The 24988-nt window shown below is 39.6% G+C and overlaps 1 protein-coding gene across 2 annotated transcripts in view; it reads right to left on the bottom strand.

Annotated features, from left to right (window-relative positions):
• Bmpr1b (bone morphogenetic protein receptor type 1B) overlaps nucleotides 1-24988 on the bottom strand; it is a 296535-nt gene that overhangs the window by 204437 nt on the left and 67110 nt on the right. The window lies entirely within an intron of this gene.

The raw sequence follows: 24988 nt of genomic DNA on the forward strand, positions 1-24988 counted from the left end.
AATGCAGTAAAACTATGTGTCAAATTAAGGTTAAAAAAAACAAAAAACAAGATAACAACACTTTTCACTCTATTGCTGACAGATGAAGTTGTCAAGGGATTATCTGGATTAAACTGCCAAAGGATATGACTCTCCATTATTGAAATGAAATTCCCATAATTCCTAAGTAAACTAAAAACCACATTATAGTTCAAAAGTAACCCTAAGATTTTGTCAGATACAACTGTCTTTAACCAAAAACAGAGGAATAACTTTGAATCACAACACATAGCATTTCAATGGCTCACAAACAATGGTCTAGACTTTGATATCAAATACGAAATTAGATGATTTATTTTATTTGGTGCTGTGAGGTAAAGCAAATTACAAGTTTTAATGGTCATTCACGTGAAGTTGGCTCGATGGGTAGGAAGGCTTAACCATATGAAGGCATGAATTAGGATCCCTAGTACCCTTAAACACTAAGCATGGCTGTGGGTATCCGTAACCCCACAGTTGGAGCAAGGAGATAGTGAGCAAGGAGATAGGATTTCTGGGGCTTGCGGGCAGGCCAGCCTAGTCTACAAAGGGTAAGCTCCAAATTCAGCCAATCTGTCTCAAGGGACTAAAGCGAGGCATAATAGAACAGAATATTTGATGACCTTTACATGTATGTGCGCTCGCGCGCGCGCGCGCGCACACACACACACACACACACACACCACCACCACCATCACCACCATCAACAACAACACCATGTATGAGATTTCTTAATACGCAGTACAACTACCATAAGCTAAAGTACTCTGCAAGACAATCATATTGATACATCCTTACATGGCAGTTCTCTGATGCTACCATGAGACTGTGTTTCACTGAAAGCATCAACTTGATGTATAGTGACTAATTAAGAATAATCAAAAAATTGAGAATCAGTGCATCGATAACTGTATCCCACCCCACCCTAGATGAATTATTGACCCTCCTCAATGGTTTGTTGCCCTCCTCTTAAAACAATGTAATATATTGAAATGGCCCTAACATTCAGTGACAACTTGATGTTACAGGCAGTATTAGTGCAGTGTGTATTAAGAAATTTTAAACTATGGTTTATAAACAAAATTTTATTTCCTTACAGAAAATATAAAAACTGAGCATCCACTCTATGTGAAGAATTTTCATTCTGAACAGAAGATCCAGCCTTGTAAATGGGGAAGTAGAAAATTATACCTTTCAAAAAGGCAGAATATAGGACCAGAAAGGTAGCTCAGTGTGTAAAGGAGCTTGCTGTCATAACTGGCTCTCAAAGTTTGAACCCTGGGTACCACGTGATAAAAGAAGAGAGCTGATTCTCACCAGTGGTCTATACTTCTGCATACATGCAAATATACATGCACAAATATTGTTAGGTAAGTAGTAGACAGACAGATTTTTCAAGCAAGATATTGATTTTTCTTGGTATCCATTCAAAACCTATCTAATGAGGATAATACATGACTCTCAAAAATCACAAATATATATTAATATATACATATTTTATACAATAAATTACATATATATTAAGTGTGTGAAAAACGTGGAGCCATCACACATATGACATATATAACAATGCAAGGTTTTGTACACACTTCTCAAAAGAACAGAAAACGTATCCTTCCTAAATTGAGGAATGTGAGATACAGTTTAGAGCAAGACCATGGATCTTCTCCAGACATCATCTCATAGACTTAAACTCCCTACAGAACAGAAGTTTTATACTCCAGGGAAAAAAACTAAAGTAAAATTAAGCGCAGCAGGGTTGATACAATGGTACTGTTATGGTGAAGGCTGAGTGCTTGACCCCATGAATCTTTGCAGGTGACTCAATTTGTTGCCATGACAGCTCTCAGATTTCAGAGATGAAAATTTACTAACAAATTTTACTCAACCCAGCAAAAGAATAGTTCACAACAGAGCACTGGGCCAAGCTCCCAGAGTCCAGTGGAAGAGGGAGGAGCAATAATGTGAGCAAAGGAGTCAAGACCATGGTGGGGATACCCACTGAAACAGCTGAACTAAGCTAGTGGGAGCTCACAGACTCTGGACTGTGAGCTGCTCTGGACAGCAGGGGAACCAACATAGGACCAAAGGAGGCCCTCTGAATGCCAGTGACAGTTGTATGGCTGGGGTAGTCTGTAGGGCCACTGGCAGTGGGACCAGGATTTATCACTACTGCTTTTACTGGCTTTCTGAAGCCCATTCTCTCTGGAGGGATACCTTGCTCAGCTTAGACATTGGAAGGGGGCTTGATTCTGCCTCAAAGAGATGTACTAAACTTTGTTGACTCCCCATGAAGAAACCTTACCCTTTCTAAGGAGAGGATGGTGGACGGAGCAGGAGGAGGGTAGAAAGTGGGAACTGGGATTGGTACGTAAAATAAGAAAAAAAAATGTTTCCAAAAAAAGAAAGGAAGGGAGGGAGGGAGAGAGGGAGAGAGAGAGAGAGAGAGAGAGGGAGAGAGAGAGAGAGAGAGAGTTCAGAGTAGCTCATAACTCAAGGACTAACAGTATGACAAGGGAGAGAATGTGGGAGAATCTGTAGATCACACCATGAGAGGAAGTGTCTAGTGGGCAGCACGCTGATACGCTGATGCACTTTTAGGAATTTTATAAAAGAATTCAGATAACTTCTTGATGAGATGCACTATGTGCACAGACTTTGAAGATCAAGTGCACACCTGGCTCTCTTATCAGAAACTCCAATGTTAAATTATGAATTATGTTTGAATATGAAAAATTCCTCCTTCGTTAGAGTGCTAGACCACACTGAGATGAAACCCTGGCACATTGTGTATGCTTCCTTGCCCTGAACAGGCCTTTGGTAAAGGCAGGAAGGCTTTTGAATATGCTGACTTTTTTTTTTACAAAGGCTACATTATAGATTTAAAACAAACAACAACAACAAAAACAAAAACAGGGTTTCTCTGTGTTGCTCTGGATGTCCTGGAACACTTTCTGTAGACCAAGCTACCTTAAACTCAGAAATCCCCTTACCTCTCCTTCCCTGCTGCTTGGATTAAAAGGCATGTGCCTCCACTACCTAGCAAAATTATGAATTTTCAAAAAAAAAAATCCTACCAAAATAAAGAAGCTAGACTCTCACCTAACACCATCTGTAAACATAAAAATCACTGGATCAAAGTTCTAACTCTAGACTGAAGGCTCTAAGAAGCCAGGAAAAGGTTCAGGAAAGAAGAGTTATGATAAAAGATTTGGGAATGGCTTTTTTTAAAAAGGCAAAAACAGAAATGAGACTACTAACATCAATGAAACACTTGATTTAAAAAAAAAATGGGTAAAGAACACCAATCTCTTTTGCTGCAAAGAGGAAGCAAAAATGGCCAGCAGTATTGTGAGACCATGACCCATGTCTCTAACTCATGATAGTTGAATCACAGATGTTCTCCAAAGGCACAGAGTTGAGATTTGGTCTCCATGATGGTACTATTCTGTTATTCCTTCAGCTTTTACCCACAGATAGCTGAGTCTGAGGTTTCTTTGATATGTTTTTTTTTTTTTCCAAGACAGGCTTTCTCTGTAGCTTTGGAGCCTATCGTGGAAGTAGCCTTTGTAGACCAGGTAGGTCTCAAACTCACATTGATCCGCCTGCCTCTGCCTCCCAAGTGCTGGGATTAAAGGTGTGAGTTTTTGTTATTAATACTAATTAGAATTCACGCTACACCCCACTTGTCTCTTCATCCCTAGCTTATGGTACTTATGGTTTGCTTCTGCCATGTGTGCCACCATGATGTGCCGTATTGCCAAAAAAAACCAAAGTAAAGGAGCCAGTTGAACATGTGCACAAATATGTAAGACTGTGAGACAGACATTCTCTCTTTATAAGCTAGTTAGTAGTAACATCTTGTCATAATGATAGAAAATACTAATTATTTGTGCAATACAAAGCTATGAGATATCACCTCATATCTAGTTACAATGTCCACTATCAAATTCTGGGATGCTGAGGTAGAGTTCAGGGAAAGAGTGTAAATTTAGCATTGCAAGCCTCTTAGTTTGATTGCTGGCAGGAGTTAGGAAATACAGAAAAATTAAAACACATATGGACTCTTGGAAGAAGTACAAAATGATACAGTCAGTATAGAAAAGAAGATAGCGGTTCCTCAAGAAATCAATAATAGAATTACCAGGTCATTTAGCTTTTGAATATTTATCCTAGGCATAAAAACAAATGTCCAAGTCGGGCAATGGTGGCGCACACCTTTAATCCCAAAATTCGGGAGGCAGGATCTCTTTGAGTTCGAGGTCACCCTGGTCAACAAGAGCTAGTTCCAAGACAGCTAGGACTGTTACACAGAGAAACCCTGACTCAAAAAGCCAAAAAGAAAAAAAAATGTCCAAAACTTTAAAGAATGATCACAAAGAAATATTTATACAATGCCCAATCATAGCAATGGCAATACCATCCAAAATAGTCAAGGTGTGGAAGCAACCCAAATATCCACTCAAGTGTTCACAAACAAAATGTGGTATATACAAAGGATGAAATACTACTCAGTCTTTAAAAAGAAGGAAAAGCTTATTTCATGTTACCACTTGGACCTTGAGAACATTATGATGATGAAATAAGCCCATCCCCAAAAGATAAATAGTGGGTATCTAAGTAGTTAAACATATAAAAAGAGAGAAAAGAAAAGAGATTGTCAGAAGCAGTGCTGGGATTGGGAGTAATGGTATAATATAATAGTTTCAGGTGTGCAAGAGGAGGCATTGCACAGCAGTGTGAATAGTGCTAGTACTCTAAAGCACAATCAAAAAAGTGGTTGTGATGGTAAATATCAGCCAATGGCTCTTTCCATATTCTATCGCCAACAAGGCATAAGCAATGAACTATATGCAGGAAGCGTCAAGACAAGCATGCATAACCTTGACATGGGAATAAGATGTAGACAAAAGAGAGTGGAGAACCTAAGTAGAAAATTCAACTAAAATGTCAGCTGCACACAAGAAACCTGCAGCTAACAGAGAACTGAACGGCCCAGGTGGAGCCAGAAGGGATGTGGAGCTTCACCGTATAAGGTGGTCAGTCAGTCCTTAAGGGAGAGTCTCCAAGTAGCTGAACACAGAGCCCTGACTGTAAGTGCGAAATGAGGAAAGAAACTGGGGTGTCTGCTACCAGATCACTCAGCACTGACGCTGGAAATCAGAACCAATGTGGGAAGAATTCAGGTGGAGAATTCAATGTGCCAGGTACATACGACGTGGTCTGGGGTACCCCCACAGACAACCCCATGATCTGGATTCTTAACTGGAGACCTTGATACCTTTCCAAACCCCATATCCACTTGTGCTACGTGTGAACTACACCCCAGTGAATTTTCCTGTTTAGAAGTCTCTGAGCAGATTGTGCCTAAGTACACCTGAGGCTCACATTAACACTCACAGGGTACATTATATACGTAGCTGTTTTTTATATGACTGATGGTTACCTTTCCTTGGTTTATGTTTTCTTACGCATCCCCCCAAATAGATTCTATTTATATATGCCATTTATGAAAGAAAAAGTTCAGATTTCTCGTCTATAAAAATTAACACATTCACATGCTTTGAAAATAAAGGCAGAATCTGAAATTTTATATTTCAAATATCAGCAACTAGATCTTGATGAAACTGATAGAGAAATTTCATACTATTGTTCCTAAGTTTAGAGTACTGTTTGTATTTCAGAGCTATGTCTCCAAAGGTTCACACTCTCTTTTATACCTAAATTACCACTTCTGAAACCCCAAGCCACATGGTAGGCCTTCCCCAGCAATGCTAAGAGAAGCTGAAATATTATAAAACTACCCTGTGAGGTCACAGAGGCTGCCACCAGCCAGTAAAAGAAAACAGACCTCACTGCCAGGATGTCAATTACCCAGACCTGGGCACTGGCTCACAGAAAGCCACAGCTTAAAATCATTATAAAGATAGCATTAAGACAATTAAACAAATTACTGGGGATCATGAGTCCTTAAAATCTCTTCCTAACTCAAAAAAAAAAAAAAGGTACCAGAGGACCACCTCAGAAATTGAGGTAAATTACAGAAAAGTGTTACAACATGAGTAAGTGTTCATTTATTTTCCTCTTGCAATTTAAAAATTTTCCAAGCATTTTAAAATCAGGCTTTGGGGGTATTTCAGCAATGCACACACATTAAACAAGTTGGTTAAGTATTTTAGCAATATGCTTGCTCGCTTTCAAAATAACCAGCACACAAAGGAGGTAAACTAGGCTTATGACTTTTTTTTTGACCATTCCAAATATCTTTTTCTTTCTGAAGCAGGGCCTCACCTAGCCCAGGCTAGCCTAGAACTTTCTTTATAGCCCCAAGAACAACCATAAATCCTCACCCTCCTGCCTCTCTTCCCAAATGCCGGAATTATAGGCATCCATCACTGTCTCGAGCTCCATTCAACACCCTCACTGAAGCAATCAATCCTCCTCTATGTGTGTCAACATTCTTAACCCTTTAAAGTCACTTTAGAATCTTAAAGACCCTACTCTCCTCTATAGAATTATAATTATTGGACTCTAGAGTCCAGAAAATCTGCAAAGAGATCCTGGTCAATTTACTATGTTCTTTATTTTTCAAACAAAAATTAACGACATTATAGGGGAGGGCAGATTATAGATTTTTCCCCCTCTGGGTTAAGATTTGAAAATTAAAATAACATTTTATAAATCAAGAAGCATGACTTTGATGAAATACGAACAATACTGAATGTATAAAGTATTTATATAAAAAATTATGAAGCAAATGTCAATCCTAACATAAAAGGATTAATAACAGTTCCAAGCTCCAGGACATATTTTTACCACATCAAGAGCAATAACAGCCCACTATACAAAGGATGTACACATTCATCTCTTCAATCTTGTCATGAGCACACAGCACTTGGCACATAGCAAAAGCCCAGAGCAGTGAAGAGCCAAGTCTTTGAGGCCAACAAACCCTGGGTACAACTGTAGTTGCAACTACTGCTTGGAAGTGCTTGAGCAAGCTGTTGAACTGATCTTAGCCTTGGGTCAGTCTTCTGTAAAATGGAATGGCACCTAATGCACCTTTACTGTAAGGACTAAGCAAGGTGATAGGCGTGGAACACATGGCAGAATTCCTCTCACCAAAGAGAAAAAAAGACCTGTGTCTGAAGCCTACAGTTACAGACAGTACTTGAGACCCCAGGCAGTTTGGCTTCTCAGCGGAGGCTGCCTCAAACACCACAGTTCCAGAATGACTCTCAAGGGTTTACTACAAACCTCACGGAGCTATTGGAAATCCCAAACATTACCTAGTATTATCTTCCTTCATATCCTTTTAGCTTCTCAACCAAGGCCAGAAGTCAGAGTGAGACTTTCAACAATGCTGGGGCAACTGGCACTTGTTGTTGCTAATAGATGCCACTATGCTGGGCATCAACCACATTTTAAAAAATGGAGAAGCCTCATTGTAGCCAAGCTTTCAGCCTGAATCCACTATACTCAAGCAAAGGATGGAAAACTACCCCATGTCCATCATTCCTAATCCTCATTTCCCCAACATGGTGAAAGGAGCCAAAAGGACTCAGAAAATGAACTGGACACTGATAGGAAAGCACCGGTCTGAGACTTAAACAGAAAACTCAAAGCTGACAAGGTCTACGATGGCAGCAACCCTCTCACAATTACACAACAAGAGCATAAGCAATACAGTGCATGCTCTGAAAACATTAAAAATATAGACGCCTTTCTATTGAAGTGTTACAATAGTTCTTGGCCTGAAATAGAGAGAAAGGGAATATACAGATTCACCAACAAGACACTCCACAGACATAGAGGTGAAGAACTACCGTGTGGCTGGAGTGGCCTGAGAGGGCCCAAAGCGGCTCCTCAAGATCACATGGCAAGGAGAATGCAGGAAATATCATAAAACAAACCAAAATGACACTAAGCTCCACTGCTACAGCCCATGTGTTGTGAATTGTCACCCAAATACAGTTTAAGAGCAAAGTTTGGTTCAGATAGATCATAGTTTGTAAAAGCAGAAATGCAAGGGCAGTTTAAGACACCAAGATAAATTTATTTTCCTTAATGACTACATTTCTTTATCACCTCTCTAATGTAAGCATTTGATCCTATAGATTACATACATTTTCAGCCCCATAAACCTTGTTAAATAGCCCTTGAAAGAACTATTGACTGACTAAATCCAAAAGGTTCTTGTTGCACTGTGCACAAATCTAAAAGAATTATTGACTGACTAATTCCAAACGGTACTTGTTGCACTGTGCACAAACACTAATCAGGCCGCCTAGGAGGTGATGGTGCTTCCTCCTCTGAAAGCTGCTTGGCTACACGTGCACAGAAAAGATATTGGCCACGTGCACATCTAGCTGGTATCATCCATAACGTCTGAACTCTTAAGTGTCTGGATGATCTCAGGGAAAGTAACAAATTGAAATGTTCCTATGAAAAGTATATGTACACACAAGTACCCTTCAACTCATAATGTCTGACTGTCATGGATGACACATACTTCTAATTCCACCAAACTTAGGCAAAATAAATAAGACCTAAAGTTCACAAGGAAACTGAAGGTTGAAGATGCAGGTCATCCAAATGGACACATCTAGACCAAAGAGCTCAGATTAAAACTCTGGCTATGTGCACTCGAGAGTCTATATTTCACTGTCTGAGAAGGACCTCAAAGAAAAGAGAATAGTAATACAATGTATGATCTGAATGAAATTTTAGCATCACGGGGGGTGGGGGTGGGATCTGACTTCTTTATACGAAATTATAAAATTTCTTCTTGTAAAATTTAGTAATCTAAATTTTAAAAGTGATTGGACAAATAAGTGCAAAATTGTTTTCATCTAATATATGGGAAAGAGAATTCAAAGAGCTAAAAATACTCAGAGATTTCATCTTTTATCTTAAAGAGTAAATAAAAATTTCAAATTATCTAGCAAGAGAATCCAAATGTCATTGACTTTCTAGCATGGGTAAGAGATAATGAGAAGTTAGAAAGATTGGTGGATTTTGTTTTGCAGAAGGTATCTTAGAGAAGCTAAGAGACAATCTTTGACTTATTCATTGTCATGGATGTCTAAGACTCCCCTTCTGAACGGTGGAACTGCAGAGACAAACAACACCATGATCGTGGGCAGGAGAATTAAAATCCATCCATCTATAAGCCTCTCACACAACCCATCAGGGTGGGAATTGAGATAAAATACCCACCATCCTCATGTGAAACACCTTCAATAAACAGGAAGTCAAACGGTTGTTTCATGAGTCAATGATTCCTTCACTCTGCTTCATCTCACTGTGCCAAGCACTGGCTTCTGCCTCCCCTCTGTTTTCTATGGCTCTTCCCAATGCCCAATGCCTTCTCATCCTGCAACACTGAACACAGAGGAGATCTCTTGACCCTAACCAAGGGTGTATGATTCTATTGATTCTTCCCACAACCAACTATAACAGTACTCCTTTCTATTGAGTAAAGGAATAAACTTTAACTCTTATATGCAGCTAAACATAGTATTTAGTAATACAATCAGACCTAAACAGTAAACCCTTATTGAACAATGTGTTGATTGTGGTTTGAAAGTTTGAGAGACTTACATTCCCTCAAGGGTTCACAGACCAGTGCTTTTCAATTTGCCCTGGGGGAAAAATATATATCCCAGTGAAGATATATATGCTTCTACTAAGTTAAATAAATTGAAATGGGGAAAAGGAAAAAATTAAAAAGCAAAGACAGACAAACCTAGAGAGGCAGAGAGAATAAACTAAGGCTGTTTCAGATAAAAAATTGAAGCAGTATAAAACTAAAGCTCTTAGATGTAATAAAATAAATGAAGGATTTAGAACCAGTCATCATTCTGAGATTTCTATTTCAATAAAATATCTCTGTACCTTGGAATGTCAAAATGTAAATGTCACTCAAAAGTAATAGGGTAAAAGGACCAAGTTTTATGTAACTGATGAGAAGTTTAAAATTGGATACAAACAGGTGGGAAACACACAATAACACATAAGCCTTTTTATACGCATCAAGACTTCAGATGAGAAACCTGCCACATACATGTCTTTTAAAGTCAAAAGTGGTATGTGTCTACCCGCAGAGGAGTCAATCCCGCTGTAGTGACAAAGGGATCCTCAGAGCTTCAGATAACAAAAATTTAAGAGTTTTATAAAAGGCAATTAAAGAGCCAAGAGATAAGAAAAACCATAAAAATACAAAAAAAATCATGCAAGTAGAAAATGTCATTCCCTTAAATAATACTTATTCTGTTTTCACTAAGGGGATCCTCCAGAATTCAGTAATATGGGGCCTGAATCAAGTGTACAAAAGACTGGGCAAGTCGATTGTCACTACTAAATGATGAGAGCATTTCTAGGCACACCACAGTGACATAAACAAAGAACAAGAGCAGGGAACAGAAGCTAGGGTGGTTGTTTGTTTTTCAGAAGACCTTGGAACAAGTCTATCTAAAGGCTGATATTGGGCCAGGAAACGATTTTGCTAACAGAGATAGTTTTCAAGGAGTTAGCAAAAAAAACAAGGGAGGGGTGAGGAATTCTGAAGACAGGGTGAAAAGAGGCATGACTGAATGCTAAGTATGATCCAAGTAAGGTGGACCTTACCCAGCCTTAGAAGACAGGAAGGCATGAGAATACATGAGAATTCAGGGACTCCTTCCGCAGTCAGAAGGCTCATAGCCCACATCTTCCTAGTTAGAGAAGGAAATGTCTATCCTCTGAAAATAGACATGGAAATGCTACTGTAGAGAAATTGAGGATATAGGTAGTAATGTGATGTATCCAACAAATCGTCCTTTAAAATCATAGTAAGCATTTCAAGACTCCTAACAGAAATCAGAAAAAAAAAAGAACCACATGCTTAATAAGACAATTACCCAACTCTGGTGACTGCCCCTAAAAGTTTGCAATAGTCTATCATATAGTGCGTATTCCCAATGGGGAAATAAATAAAAAAGACAAGGAAGCTGGACTGGCATTGTCCACCTCTCCTTGAAGGTAACTGAAGTCTCTTAAACAGAAAATATAAGGAACAAGTTCACATTCAGGCCTCTGTACTATAGCATTGCGTTCATTTTTTTAACAAATAACTAAATTTGTTACTTTTCTTAATTAATCTAGAATAAGTCCATAAAGTTTGAAAGTGATAAGAATCCAAAACGACTGCATTTTAATGGACATTTGAAAGTATAAAAGAAGCTTTCTACCTCTAAACACCAAAACCTTCTACCCATGTGTATGATGCATATATCTCTTACAGAAAAGAACGAGTTGAAGATATCCTCCATGCAGGCCTCATTTGCCCTCTGAAACCTGATTAAACCTAACTGAAAAGCAAATATGAGTCTGCCACTTTGTTGACTTTCAGCCTCTAAACCTAATAGTTCCACACCCAGCAGGCACCTTGAGCTTTACCCTTTATCAGTCATGATGACCTATGTTAAGTCACATTAATCTCCACTCATAAAGTCCTAGAAAATGACCTCCGTAAATACAAATTCCAAGGCCCTTCATATAGCACTGGACCTTATCAAAGGAGATATTTATTTAAAAAAAATAGAAAAATGGCAAACATCCTAACCATGGGATTCAGGTCACCTTGACACTCAAGCTAAGCTCAACGTCCTCTGTTAGTCCTGCCCTCCCCCACCTCAGTCCTACAAACATTACATAGGTACTAACTGATTAATACTTGGAGTGGAAGTTTTTGTCCTGATCTTTAGCCTGCCATCCCTCCTCGTGCCACCAATCACACCATTTGCCATGGGAGACATACATAAATCTGAGTGGTTAAGATTCACTGGCGCCCCAGCATAGGCTTGGTCTTTGAAGACTAGAGCGCAGCAGTTCACAGTAGTGGGTGCTCAAGCTACAGACCACACCACTTCTCTGCCTTCAGAGTCCACAAATCCTTCTTATTAAAAATCCTGACAGCTGGGATTACAGCCTTGAGGGGCATCCTTTTTTTTTTCCATTTTGCTCTGTAAATACCAATGAGAAATCACTAAAGCCTACAAAATCTAAACTCTAGTTATTAAAGAAATAAGTATTTATTTTACCATGTGTGTTGTGTTCGGTCTTCCATTGCCTTTAATCTCATGACCAGACACTATTTACTCATGCAGTTTTAGTAGGAAGCCATACAGACCTGTATGAAGCTATATTTAATTAAATAAAAAAATGTACTGCATTAGAATATGATGTGATTATTTATATACGGTTTGAGGAATAAACCCAGGAGCAACTCTTGAAACACACAGATGAATCAAGAAGATATGCGCCTCTTCTATTTGTATAATTAACACTATTTCTGAATAGTTTTGAGTCTGGTTCCCATCACAAATGATTCAAGTAAATAAAACACAGCCACATTGTCGCCTAGAACTTAGGAAAAGGCATATCATAAAATGTTATCCACAAGAAAAGTCCTTTCTAAAACATACGGTGTCAAAATGAAACATTAGAGAAAAATATGCAACCAAAATTAGAAACCAAAGCACAACTGCCAGCTAAACACAGAGAGCCATGATTTTTGTCCACCTTTTACTCGGAACAGCCTGGAGGTCTCACAGAGACCTTGAGCCTAGAACAAGCTTCCATTTCTGTTCTAACCTCTCTGAGCTGCCAGGGTCATATCTGAGCACTCCTAACTAGTGTCCTCATGATCCACACAGGGTCTGCGGAACACTGCAGAAGCACTCATATATCAAATACAAACTCTAAAAATTAAAATCATTAAATAAGAAAAGCACTTCCACAATTATATTTGAGCTTCCCAAACTCTTTTTTTTTTTTTGATGTTGGATATTTATTTAGTGGTTATGGAAGGGAAGGGAGAAGTGGAGAAGAACAGAGAGTCAGAGAGAGAGGGAGAGAGGGAGAGAGGGAGAGGGAGAGGGAGAGAGAGAGGGAGAGAGAGAGAGAGAGGAGAGAGAGATCGAAGCTGCCTCTCCGAAAGGGAGCCAGAAGAGAGGAGCTTCCCAAACTCTTATAATCCCTTTTCCCACTCTACTAAGGCCTTCCAATCCAAGATTATGCATTGGTAAGCAGATCCTGCTGGGATTATATTAAGTACTGTGCAATTCCAGCCATTATTACTCCCATTGAAAAGGACAGTTTCCTGCTGAATAAACTTAAAAACAACTCAGTACATATCATGCGCCACCTAGATACAGTCTGACTTTAGATTGATTGATCCCATTTCTATTCAGTGATCAGGGAATACCCAATGTGACACTGCCTCTGAAAGTTTGTAATCTTTGAATTATAGCTGGAACAATTCTGTTCTGACCTGTATCACCCTCTCACTCATAAACTTCTTCTTTGGAGAAAATGAATTAGCAGCAAGTGTAACTTTACAGTCAGCCTGTTTCTTGCACATCTTTCCCTTAGTTCTGTGAGAAAGAATGGTTAGCTAGGTAGTACAAAGTGACCGAATACCACGGCTTTCCTTTGATAAGAAGAAAAGGGTAAGCTAGGAGACTCAGCCTGGACTCTCATAGAGAGACTGGCAGCTGAAGCAGAGTACAGTGTGTTCTAGGAACTCACTGAAGAGTACAGGAATGTATACCGAGGGACAGTCTATAACTAGGCAGAACAGAAACACAAACATTTACCAGATCAGCAAACCCCTTGGGGAAAATAGGCAGTATCAGGTCTCAACAGCCGGCAAGCCTCACAGGGGAGTTTACAAAGGCACCAGTTCTGCTCTGAGCACTTGGCGTAAATGCTGCACGTGAGGCTCATGACACTCGGAAAAGTAAACTGTGTTATCACCCCAATCGCACACTTCAAGAAGCGGAGACATGGCAGGATTTAACCATTTGTTCCCACTCACATTCGCTGAATAGAACTGGAGTTTGAATCCTGTTTGTTTAGCTGCAACATAGTTGCATATTACTACCATCTCCCAAAACAGCGCAAGGGGCACAAACATCTCTCTGAAGGAGTAGGGATGGAACTGAAGGAAATGAGATTCTGAGGTGCATAAATGCCAACTTTTAAGTCAGCCCAAGAACTCCTTGAAAGATGGAATGACAGCAGGAATACCTAGAATCAAGACACCCCAGGTCTGCCCTGCCATAGAGTTTGATTCTATACTATAAAGCAGTAATGAGGCCAGAGAAGCTAAGGCAATGACGACAGCACTTAAAACACAGGGAAGAAGACCAAAGTGCAGATCCTAAAATGCAGGAAAACTCATGCTAGGTGGGTGTGGTACCTCGCCTGTAATTCTAGCCTTTAGCCTGGGAAGGTACAGACAGGAGATCCAGCCTGGAGCAGGCGGGCTAAGCACACTAATCATGTTGGTGAGATCTGGGTTCGAATCAGAGACCTTGCCTCCAATAATAATGAGGAAGAGTGATCAAAGAGCATATGTAGTATCGGCCTTGGACTTCCACAATCCCTGGTACACATGCAAACATGCACACACGTCTGCGTGCACGCACAAAAAGAAGACATGGAAATTAAACATTTTTAAATCAGTATTTTCTGTACGATAATCTCAATATTTATTAATGGACTAAAAAATTAATAGAGTAATTATTTAATTAATGGAGTAAAGCAATTTCAAAGATCCCTTTTTTTAAAAAAAATATTTTTAAGTAGCAAATGGGCCTTAAAGGATAATAAAAGAATATACCAAGCTACAGAGAATGGGAGAAAAAAATCTTTGACGCTGAAGAAACAAACCAGCCTTACTCCATGTCCCCAAGTGTACAGCAGAGTAACACAACCTTCCCCTGACATCACTCAGCAGGTAAGACATCAATCAGCTCAGAAGACCTTGTCAAGCTTACTTATTCTCAGAACAGTCCAAGACAGAAAGTGCTGGAATCCTCACATGGGCAACTCCTGAATTCTTGATTTATTGTGTGCTTTGATCAGTGCACTGTGACAGCTCTGAAGCCAGATCTCCAACCCTCCAGCCAGGTGGTGCAAAGATGATGGGCATTTCTTAAAATAAGAGGGCACCCTGGCAAAGCCATCCTTAAAGGAACCCGCGTGCAGTTATAACTCAGTGTAAGCCTGTGAAATTCAGAAGGTAAGAAGTAAAATATTCTTTAATTTGGCATGATTGTAAGCAAATTACTTAATTGTGTACCAATGGCAAAGGGGTAATGAGGTTAGGATTGCAAAGATAAAACGTTTGCACTCCAGTGAAAAGCCTGCTTCCCCCTGCGTCTCCAGGAGTCTGGCAAATCGTTCTCAATGTGATCAGAATCATTTTGGTGAATTTCATCTGTAACTAATTAAAACTCAGTGATCCAATTTGAAATTCCACCTCCCAGTGAAACCCTCTCGCTGGACTAAGGGAAGCAAGCATTTCTGCCACATTCCTCTGAGGAGCTGTCTCTGAAACACTGCCCCAAAATCCACAGAAGAAAAGAGCTTTAATTAATAGGGCTGCTACCTTATTTTGCATCCAGATATTTTTTTTTTTAACTAACAGAAACTTTTTTTTGTCTCTTTCCAGAATCTGAATAAGGGGGAAAACTAAAGCCAGGAAATAGGATCTCAGATGTTACAAATGGCAAAACAAAAACATGTATCTAGAAACATTACCAAACCCAAACCTTCAGCTTCTTGAGCTCCTAAGAAGCCCTTGAGAGTATTAATGATGTGAGCCTGGGGTCTTCCATTTAAATTTTTAAAAAAATTAAATATTTGGAATATTCTAATACTAGAAAGATTCTTTTAAAGGAATTATTAATTATAACACAATCCCTACTTCAATATGCAAACCAGTCAACCCTTTAGAGCATAAGTAGCTTCTGGAAGTTTAATTTTCACCTTCCAATCTCACTTGCTGTTAGTCTGATGGGACCTTAGTTCAAATTCTTCTAAAAGGCAAAGATATAAATTACTTCCAGATCTGCCTGGTAGTCTAATATTCTTTCATTAACACTGCGATTACAGCAACAGTAAACTGTGCTGATACGCTTAGTTATTAACATAGCCGCAAAAAGAAGAGAGTCACCTCCAAAGAAATGGAAAACTTAAAGACAACGTGAACAAAACCCTCTTTTGTACTTAATCTCATCTGTGAATAATTAGAAGAATTTAAATTGATCTGGAAGGCGTAGCAAAAAACTGAGAGAGGGTTACACTATCTTTCACTTCGCTGTAGTAAAAAGCAAAGAAAGTGAAGATGCTGCAAAGCCCCATTAAACGTGTACACACCCCCACAGCCCTCAGCCTTCTACAGTGTTAGCCGAGGCACTCCCATTCCTACGGCGAGGGACCATGCAGATAAGTAAAGGTGCAAGTGTTTCTTTGACAAGTGCGAAACAAACAAACTGTTGTCAATTGACTGTGACTTTTGAAAAAATCAGTCTCGAGCTCATGAGTTTGAGTTTGTCATTCACGAGAAGTTGAGCAGAACTAACTCCATGTGTTACTGCCAAAGATTGGATCTGCATAACACCCTGTTTTAAAACTAACAGCTGACCCACAATTCCGCAGCAGCAAAGCTTCGTGACATTGAGTTCAATAACAGGACACTCATGTTTATATCCTCTAAAGACAGCACGGATTTCAGTAGTTCTCCAAACCACGCATACATTTACAATAGTTTCATGGAACTACTGCATTCTTCTTTAAAAATTCTTCATTGGAAAACTCAAGTTATACACTGTAATCAACACTATCCAGAGACAACTCTAAATTATTTAGTGAATGAACTTCAATTCTTATCTATGTTTTTCAGTTAACATATTGTTTCTCCAACTGATCAAATCTGGGAGATATTGGTACCATACTAACCATCTGTTCTACTAAAACTGTGTTCTAGAATATTAAAAGGTATAAAACAAGGTTAAAGCAAGAAGACCACATGTCATTTTGAGGGTTTTCCAGAGTCCTTACTGTATTGCCATTTCACAGTATTTTTAAATAATAAATGCCTGGGGAAGTAAGTCACGATAAGTCAGGTAGCAAACAGCTTCCCTGACTCCTTAATGTCATCCTTTTCAAACGTTAACATCCAGTCTGAACACATAGGAACCATTTATACTGGGAAGACAGTCTCACATCTATCAATATTAGCAAAACCATTTTAAAAGTCTTAGAATTTAATATGCTTTCCAAACTCTGCAGGTCATATTATTATATAGGCATAATTATTCTTTTAGGGTATAGCACTGTCTTCTTAAAAAAAAAGTATTACCCAGATTATCTAAAACCATACAATTAACAGGTATTTTTTAATGAATGTATGTAAAGTATGCTGTCATTTGCTTAGTATTAATTTGCCTCACAGAAACTGCACATATTTATAGGATATTTCCCTTTCAAAGGTATTTTCAAAGCCGTGATTACATGCAAGTGTCTGTTTTAAGTAGTTAATTTATAGGGAGAGATAAAGCTGCACTTTCTCAATATGGGTTACCATTCTCTCCATTTAATATTAGTTAATTTAGCTCATTCTTTTCATCTACTGGTTCCTCTTGGAAATCTACCTCAAGTGTGTTCATGCCACTAAAAAATGTGAATTCTTTGCCCAGCTGCCTCACCTCCCCGGCAACACACACACAAGACTGAAGGCCATGGTCTCAATGTTCCTGGCCATCTTCTCTGACCTTCAGTGACAGGGTTTGAACTCTTCCATTCATGGATCCTGTTCGAGTCACACAGATCCCACCCCTTCTTCCTCCTGCTATGTTGAACGGCTTTTGAGGGAAATACTAGTTATTTTGCTAATATTCCTAAAAGTACTTTTCTCTTGCATTGTATCTCCAGGCTGACAGGCTCCGACTCTGAAATAGCTTTTAATAGTTCCTGAGTTGTTTGGAGACTTTCTGTCCACCATCATGCATTAAGATTAAACCTGATTCACTCGGCCCTGGATAAAGAGATCCCCTTTGAACACTGTAGCAGGAATGTAACTTGGTATGAAATCAGGTTCTCAGGATCTGGGAGGTAAAAGAGTTTGTTTGTCTTCTAGAATGCAAAGGGAACTTCTCCTTACATAAGCCACTCTCAAATAAAAAAGATCACCTAAATCGAAAATGCCCACCACTCAGTCCTCTGTCCCTACCAGAGCACTATACCTGCCTGGGCCTTTTCCTACCAGGACACAGCAAACAGATGTTCCATCTGTACAGCCAGCCAGATGTGGGCTGCTCTCTAGAAAGTGCAGCTCCTAGATGCACGCAGCAGAGAGAGGCGAGGTAACAACAGCAGCCCATGATGTTCCTCAGAAAGACAGACCTCTATGACAGCTATTTAAAATATCCACAGTATCCATTTGTAAAGAAAAGTGCATTTCCTTCATGGAACCCCCTGAGGTAATGCTATCGGTCTATCCGTTTGTCAGTGGTTCTCAACCTTCCCAATGTAATTTTTAATACAGTTCCTCATGGACCACCAACCACAAAATTATTTCGCTGCCATTTCATAACTGTAATTTTGCTACTGTCATGAATGTCATTGTAAATACCTGTGGTGACCCCCAACCACAAAAGTATTTTGATGCTACTTCATAACTTTTGTGAATCGTAATGTCATATCTGACATGCAGCCCTTGGGAAAGAGTCACAGCCCACAGATTACGAACCACTGACTTAGGTGGTCCATTTTCCCCAGCCCAACTCCTCAGATGCAGAGAGACATCAAAGTTTGTATTAACTAAGTAAGTGTTGATCTTTATCCCCTATTACCTGAGTATGAGTGGTTTGGTTTGGTTTTCTTCATGGTGAATGTCAATCTTTTGGCATAAAGCATGAGCAGCTATGTCAGTAACTCTTAACAAAATACTATTTTTATTGTATTTTAGATGGAAAATAGTAACTATTGATAGGGTATGATATGATGTTTTCATATACACATACAATATAGAACAATCAGGTAAGGCCTCTCTGTTATAAATTTTTTCTGATTATTTCATTGTTAAGCACAGATGCTTTTCTATTCCAATAATGTAGCTTATTTATTATGCTGTGTGAGAAACAGGGTTTCTCACTGAACCTGGGTCACTGAGTTGCTGAGACAGCAAGCCGAATGATCCACCTCTCTCTGCTTCCCCAGGATTGTGAGCATATGCCATATGCCCAGCATTTCATGAGTGTTTTGAGGATCAAATTCAGATCATGCTTTGCAACAAGTACCAAGTGAGCTATCATTCTAGCCCCATTTTTTTAACTTTCTATTTATTCTTTGTGTTTTTCACATCATGCATCTCCATCCCAATAATTTCCCCGTCCCATTGTATTCTGCCCTTTACCCTTGCAACCTTGCCCCCAAAATAAAATAAACTTTAAGAGAAAAAAAATGAAAAGGAAAAATCAGTCTCATCATGGAAGCTGTAGTGTGACACAGTGAATCATAATGTAAACCCATTTATCCATGCATCTCTATTCACAAGTGTTCATTGCAGATTCATTGGTCTGGTTTGAGGCCTCTGGTTTCTGCTACACTGTCGATACTGGGCCCTCACTGGAACTCTCTTGCTTATGCTGCTGTTGTCCTGGGTCCTGGAGATCCTACAGCTTTGGATCTGCAGGAAGGAACTTCATGTGCTCCAGCAGATCACAGATGGGGTGGATGCTGGGGTGAGTCATCTCATGAGCCTGGCTCTGGGCCTGAGTAGTTGCAGGGTTGGTGAGCGTGCCAGCTCTCCCTTGTTTTTACAACCAGGGTGGGCTCTTTAGCACTGCCCTGGCTATCTCTACCCTTGCAGGGATGAGCAAAGAGCAGGACCAGTTCTTCTATTTTTATTTCCTCGGGGTCAGATCTCCCACACCTACAGCTTCAGGGTCAGCTCCACTGTGTTACCCAGGCATGGCGTAGGGGCCACTCTCCTGAGTGCTGCAGTTGCTGTGGGTCAGTGATGTCAGCTCTCCCGCTCTTACAACCTCAGAGTCAGCATAGGAGACTTCCTAAATTGACGCCCAGTACCAGACACAAATACATGCAATATCACAATAAATGTAGCTTTTTTACAGAAATGTCATAAAACCGTTTCTCATTAAAAAATTTAATATACAATATAATACATATTTATATACAAATATATATGTATAAATGTTTATTATTATGTAAAACATAAAAATAATAATTTAATATGAAAAAGTAGTTCAAGCCTCAATATTCTCTGTGAAGTAAATTCCGGGTCAGTGGTTTGTATCTTTGGCTTTATAAGAGAAAACAGTAGTTCAGTAACACAGACCTCCAAAAGCGGCAGACTCCCTTATCTGAAGGCTGCAGTTCAGATTTCAAACTGTTATGAAAATTTAGGAAACAAAACAAAGCTCCCTTTTCAAGTTAAAAAAAAAAGTTCATTTGCAATAATCAAAACCATACTACTTCGAATCATGACTTCTGACCACGATTGTATAATCAATGATAGCAACCTGGGTCTGTGGGTCCCGGGGAGTCTGGAACCTCCAAACTGAGAACTATAAATCCACCCTGAATTAGCTTCTGAAAACATAAAACAAGCCCATTAAGAGGAAACCAGTTTTTCGCAAATGAACTTTCAATTTTAAACCACCTAATATTTCTTTGTCTAAATCCCAGAATTTTTCCTGTAGCTGAAATTCCACACATGGTCTCCATATCCCCTAAAGAAATGCCCTTTCCAGATGAGTTCCTGAGAACAGAACCATGTTTCTTCGAAGTCAGCAAGCTATTTATAACATCTACAGTAGCCCTCAAGGGAAGATCAATTGGCAAGTATAAAATTACTTTCTATATAGTCGAGTAATTACTCTGCCTTTTCTTACACAGGAGAAGACAATGATAATCAGAAAATAAGGTACGTGAAATGTGATCATTCTAATGTGGGTGCTTGCCATTCCGACAAAAAAATGCTACTAATTAGTTTTCATGACCCTATAAAATATCTAAATGCCCCTCCCAAACCAGCAAGGATATGAATGTAAGAACTAGTGTGCCTTCGTTGCCATACTGCAACATTCCAGCTGGGTGTAATGGCATATACCGTTAGTCCTAGCACTAGGGTGGCAAAAGAAAGCAGCTCTCTGTGAGTTCAAGGCTAGCCTGCTCTACCTAGTTGAGTCCAGGACTACAAAGTAAACAAACAAAACTTTTACTACTTTCAGCAATATAAAAATAAGCTCAGAAATGTCTACAAGATATATGATCCATAAATGACACTTGTTGAATAGATGCTACCTCATTAAAAAGTGGCATTAGCTGGCCTGAGAAGATGTGGTATAGCACTTGAGAGAATCGGAGTTTGACTCTTCAGAATCCATGCAAACTGGGTGTCTCTTGCTGATCCTACCAGGAAATGGGAGGTGGACAGAACAATCCCCAGACATTCCTGGGCCAGCTAGCCTGGTTGATGCAAGATAAACATCTGATAAAAAAGACTTGTGTCAAATAAAGCAGAAAAGTGAGGACCAATGCAACAGATTATCCTCTGACTTCCATACATGCACTATTGCATCATCTCTCTCTCTCTCTCTCTCTCTCTCTCTCTCTCTCTCTCTCTCTCTCTCTCTCTCACGCATGCACGCACGCACGCACGTGCACACACACACACACACCAGAAACATATACAAGCATCATACACATATACACATATCATACACCAAAAGATTTTGACAAACTAAATTTTTGCAATACTTTTCCACATGTATATGTACTTTTTCCTTACCTATTCAGTTTTATTAAGTTTTTTTTTCAAATATTCATTTAAACCCACAGGTTACACTGAAATGGTTGTGCAACCATTGGGACCTGTGGTGATAATAACCAAGGTGGACATCCCTGTGTCTACCAGTTAAGCACCTCTCTGCCCTAAACAGTTTGTAAGCACATGCATTTTATATTTGTCCCAAATATTGATCATACAGAGTAAAAATAGGTAATAGCAAGCAGGATGCTCATCTTTAGCATGAGTGGCCTCCATGGTCTTTCTCCATCTGTTTGTACTCTCCATAACCACTGCTCCTTGGGAGCTTTCATCCAACCAACACTCATTTGTTAACATGTATATGCATGAAACTGCACATTATATCCCAGACTGTGGGAATAAGGACACGCACAGGACAACCAAATGTGAACTCCCATGGAAGAGACTCAAAGCACAAGCTTTGTTTCTGACTTCTTGTTTTATCCGCACAGTGCTCGTGTGTTTCAAGCACAAATCTTAACTACTTACAACTACTTCCATTACTCGTTTAGATTTGTGTGAAACACGTAAAAATAAAGGGCCATAAAAAATAAATAAATAAAAATAAAGGGCCATTCAATAATTGATCAATGGAAAAGAATAGTAAGTATATATTGTGACTAGCTAAACAAATCAGATGATTTGCACAAAAATACTTGTTACTAGACTGTTAGAACAACAAATTAATCTGAGGACTATGATAGAATAAGAATAGTTTTAACTATTATGCCAAGAATAAAGGCACGAGGTACAGGAACGTTTCCTGGAAAGACATGAGCAAATACCTACTCACCCCGAGAGCATACCTACAATAGACCAACTTTGACTAATTCTACCAAGGTTCAACTTGGTCAACCAACAACCCTATTGGGCTTGCTTACAAAGAATAGGTAAGGAAGTAGAGAAGTGTGGAGAACCCCCCAAAGGCCTCATTCCTTACAAGTGTCACACCAACACGGATGACAGCTTCACCACAGATGCAGAGAGGAGTCCTTCAGCCAACTTTCCAGCGTCTATGAACTCTAGCACCTCCTATGTTCACAATATCACATGCAGCTGGGGCAGAATTAGATTCAGCTAATAGAGAGGACCAGAGGGTGTAGTTAAGACATCAGGTGAGGGGCTCATGGCCGAACAGCCCCTCTTGCATGAAACATCAACACGGTCTTTTGTCTGACAAAAATATAATGGCTGCTCTCCTGGGAAGACATCTTCCAGCAACACATTCCAACACAAACAAGAAAAACATTCCACCAAACTCTGTGCTATTGTCATAGAACTTATACATTTAAGGTATGCTGTGTCAGCATTAATGTGCTACAGCATTTAAGTCAGGAGTAGGATTTTAGAAATTTCACAAGGAAATTTGAGTTCAATGTCATATTTTAATATTATCAATTTCAATAAGTTATAAACCATTAAAATTAGTTTCTCCATTTTTGGTTTGGCAGAGTCAACTTTAACTTTTCCAATCATAGTTACTGAAATTTAGAAATTTGGCTTTATGAGCGTGTTAGCCTCCATGAATTGACTGATGAAACATATATATGCTCTGCTGGGTTAAACAGGGCTTACATGTGCTCATTAATCCTATGAAGATCTTGCCTTTACCAGCAGGAAGACATTCATAGCATCCTGTAAACTACACAGAAGTCTATAAACATTCTCTGGAAAAAGAAGCATCTATTATCTAATAAACATGTAGTGAGCACCCTGCGCCAGCAAGACACATTTATAGAGCACTGTCAGGCACTCTAGCGGCCACACCAGACAATAAGGCCATTTACTGTGCTCAGGGGGAAACATAAGAAAGAGCAAAAGCAGGCACAGTGCAGGAAAGAAAGGAAGGGCTCCTGAGGAGATTTAAGGAATCCAAGCTCTTTGGGCTATTTGTTTTGAGTAAGTGGGTTAGGACTGGGGTAGAGATCAGATTAGCCCTAGACAGTTCTGCACCCACAAGTGTCTCTGGAATGGGTCAGTAACCATGGGCTAAAATTGTCCAATAGATTCATTTACAAAATGAAGAGCAGACTTTAGCCAAAGAAAAGATTTGCCTTTGTGTTGACAAATATATGGAAAAACTTAGCATTTCCTTTATGAATATAGAGACAAATCACAGTGATCTGACCAATGTTTCCATGTTTCATCTCAGCTGCTGGCTATCTTGTTTACAAACTACTTTAAAATCAAGGTATTCCTAATACCTACTTATTTTTTAAAACACAATAAAGACTTATACATTATCATTGCACTACAACTGTGCTTCTTATTTTTAAGAGCTTTATTTCATTGACTGGTTTCTTTGGTAATAAGTCTTTTTTTTTTAAATTTTACTTAAGAATAATCTCACAGAAATATCCCCCCCGCCAGGAGTTCCTCAGCTGCCAAGGGGATCAACAAAAGAGGAAGACCCCATGCTCTGAAGTATAAGAGATGGGTGTGAAAGGCTAAGAGAGTACGGATTATGCTTAAGTCTGCTTCCACTGTGTCCATCTTGATCAGAGTCAACTGCACAGGAGCCCTTTGTTCGCACGTTCTAACAAACCAGAGGAACAGCATCAACAAGGATCAAGATGGAGGGAAGAAAGCCATACGTGGGTTGGATTTGGGCGATTGGTTTTGACTGAAGGGTTGGAACGAATCGAGAAGACAATAAGTCTGAGAGGAGACGGCAGCTGTTTAAAATCCCCTGGCCACTAGCCTTTCACTTTATTTGGAAGAGTGCCTTCCCTCCCCTGCTCCCCCTTCAGCTCATTCCCATACCCTTTACTCTTCTGTCTAGGGACAGCTCGCACAAACAAAACAGCACACTGTTGCAAGAATTCCTTCCCCGGGGGAGATATGTACAACATCCATGTTCTTTTATGGCCTCAGCTATAAATTGAAGAATGATTCCACCAGAGTCCAACCTAGGGAGCTTATTGGTCTGTCTGCACAACAGGGGTGTAAGACTACTTACAGAAGCATGGGGAAGCCCAAACAAGCTGCTTCATACAGCTTGGATGGTAACCTCCTCAGAGTCACACAGATGGAGTCACCTTTCAATGAGATTCCTCAAACCTTTACTCCTGCCTCTCTGAGTCCCCCAAGGTCACATGCAATTACAGTAGAATTGTTTTCAAATGGCTTGGGAGGCCTGACTGACTCTCCTGCCATCCATGAGGGAAGGCCAGGGTTCAACAAGCCTAATCATGTTGCTCTCTTTTCAGCAGGCACAGCTGATTTAATGAAAAAGACAATTGTTTAGAAGACAGTTCTCTCTCTCTCTCTCTCTCTCTCTCTCTCTCTCTCTCTCCCTCCCTC

The sequence above is a fragment of the Microtus ochrogaster genome, chromosome 21, assembly GCF_000317375.1.
Source record: "Microtus ochrogaster isolate Prairie Vole_2 chromosome 21, MicOch1.0, whole genome shotgun sequence".
Lineage (NCBI taxonomy): Eukaryota > Metazoa > Chordata > Mammalia > Rodentia > Cricetidae > Microtus > Microtus ochrogaster.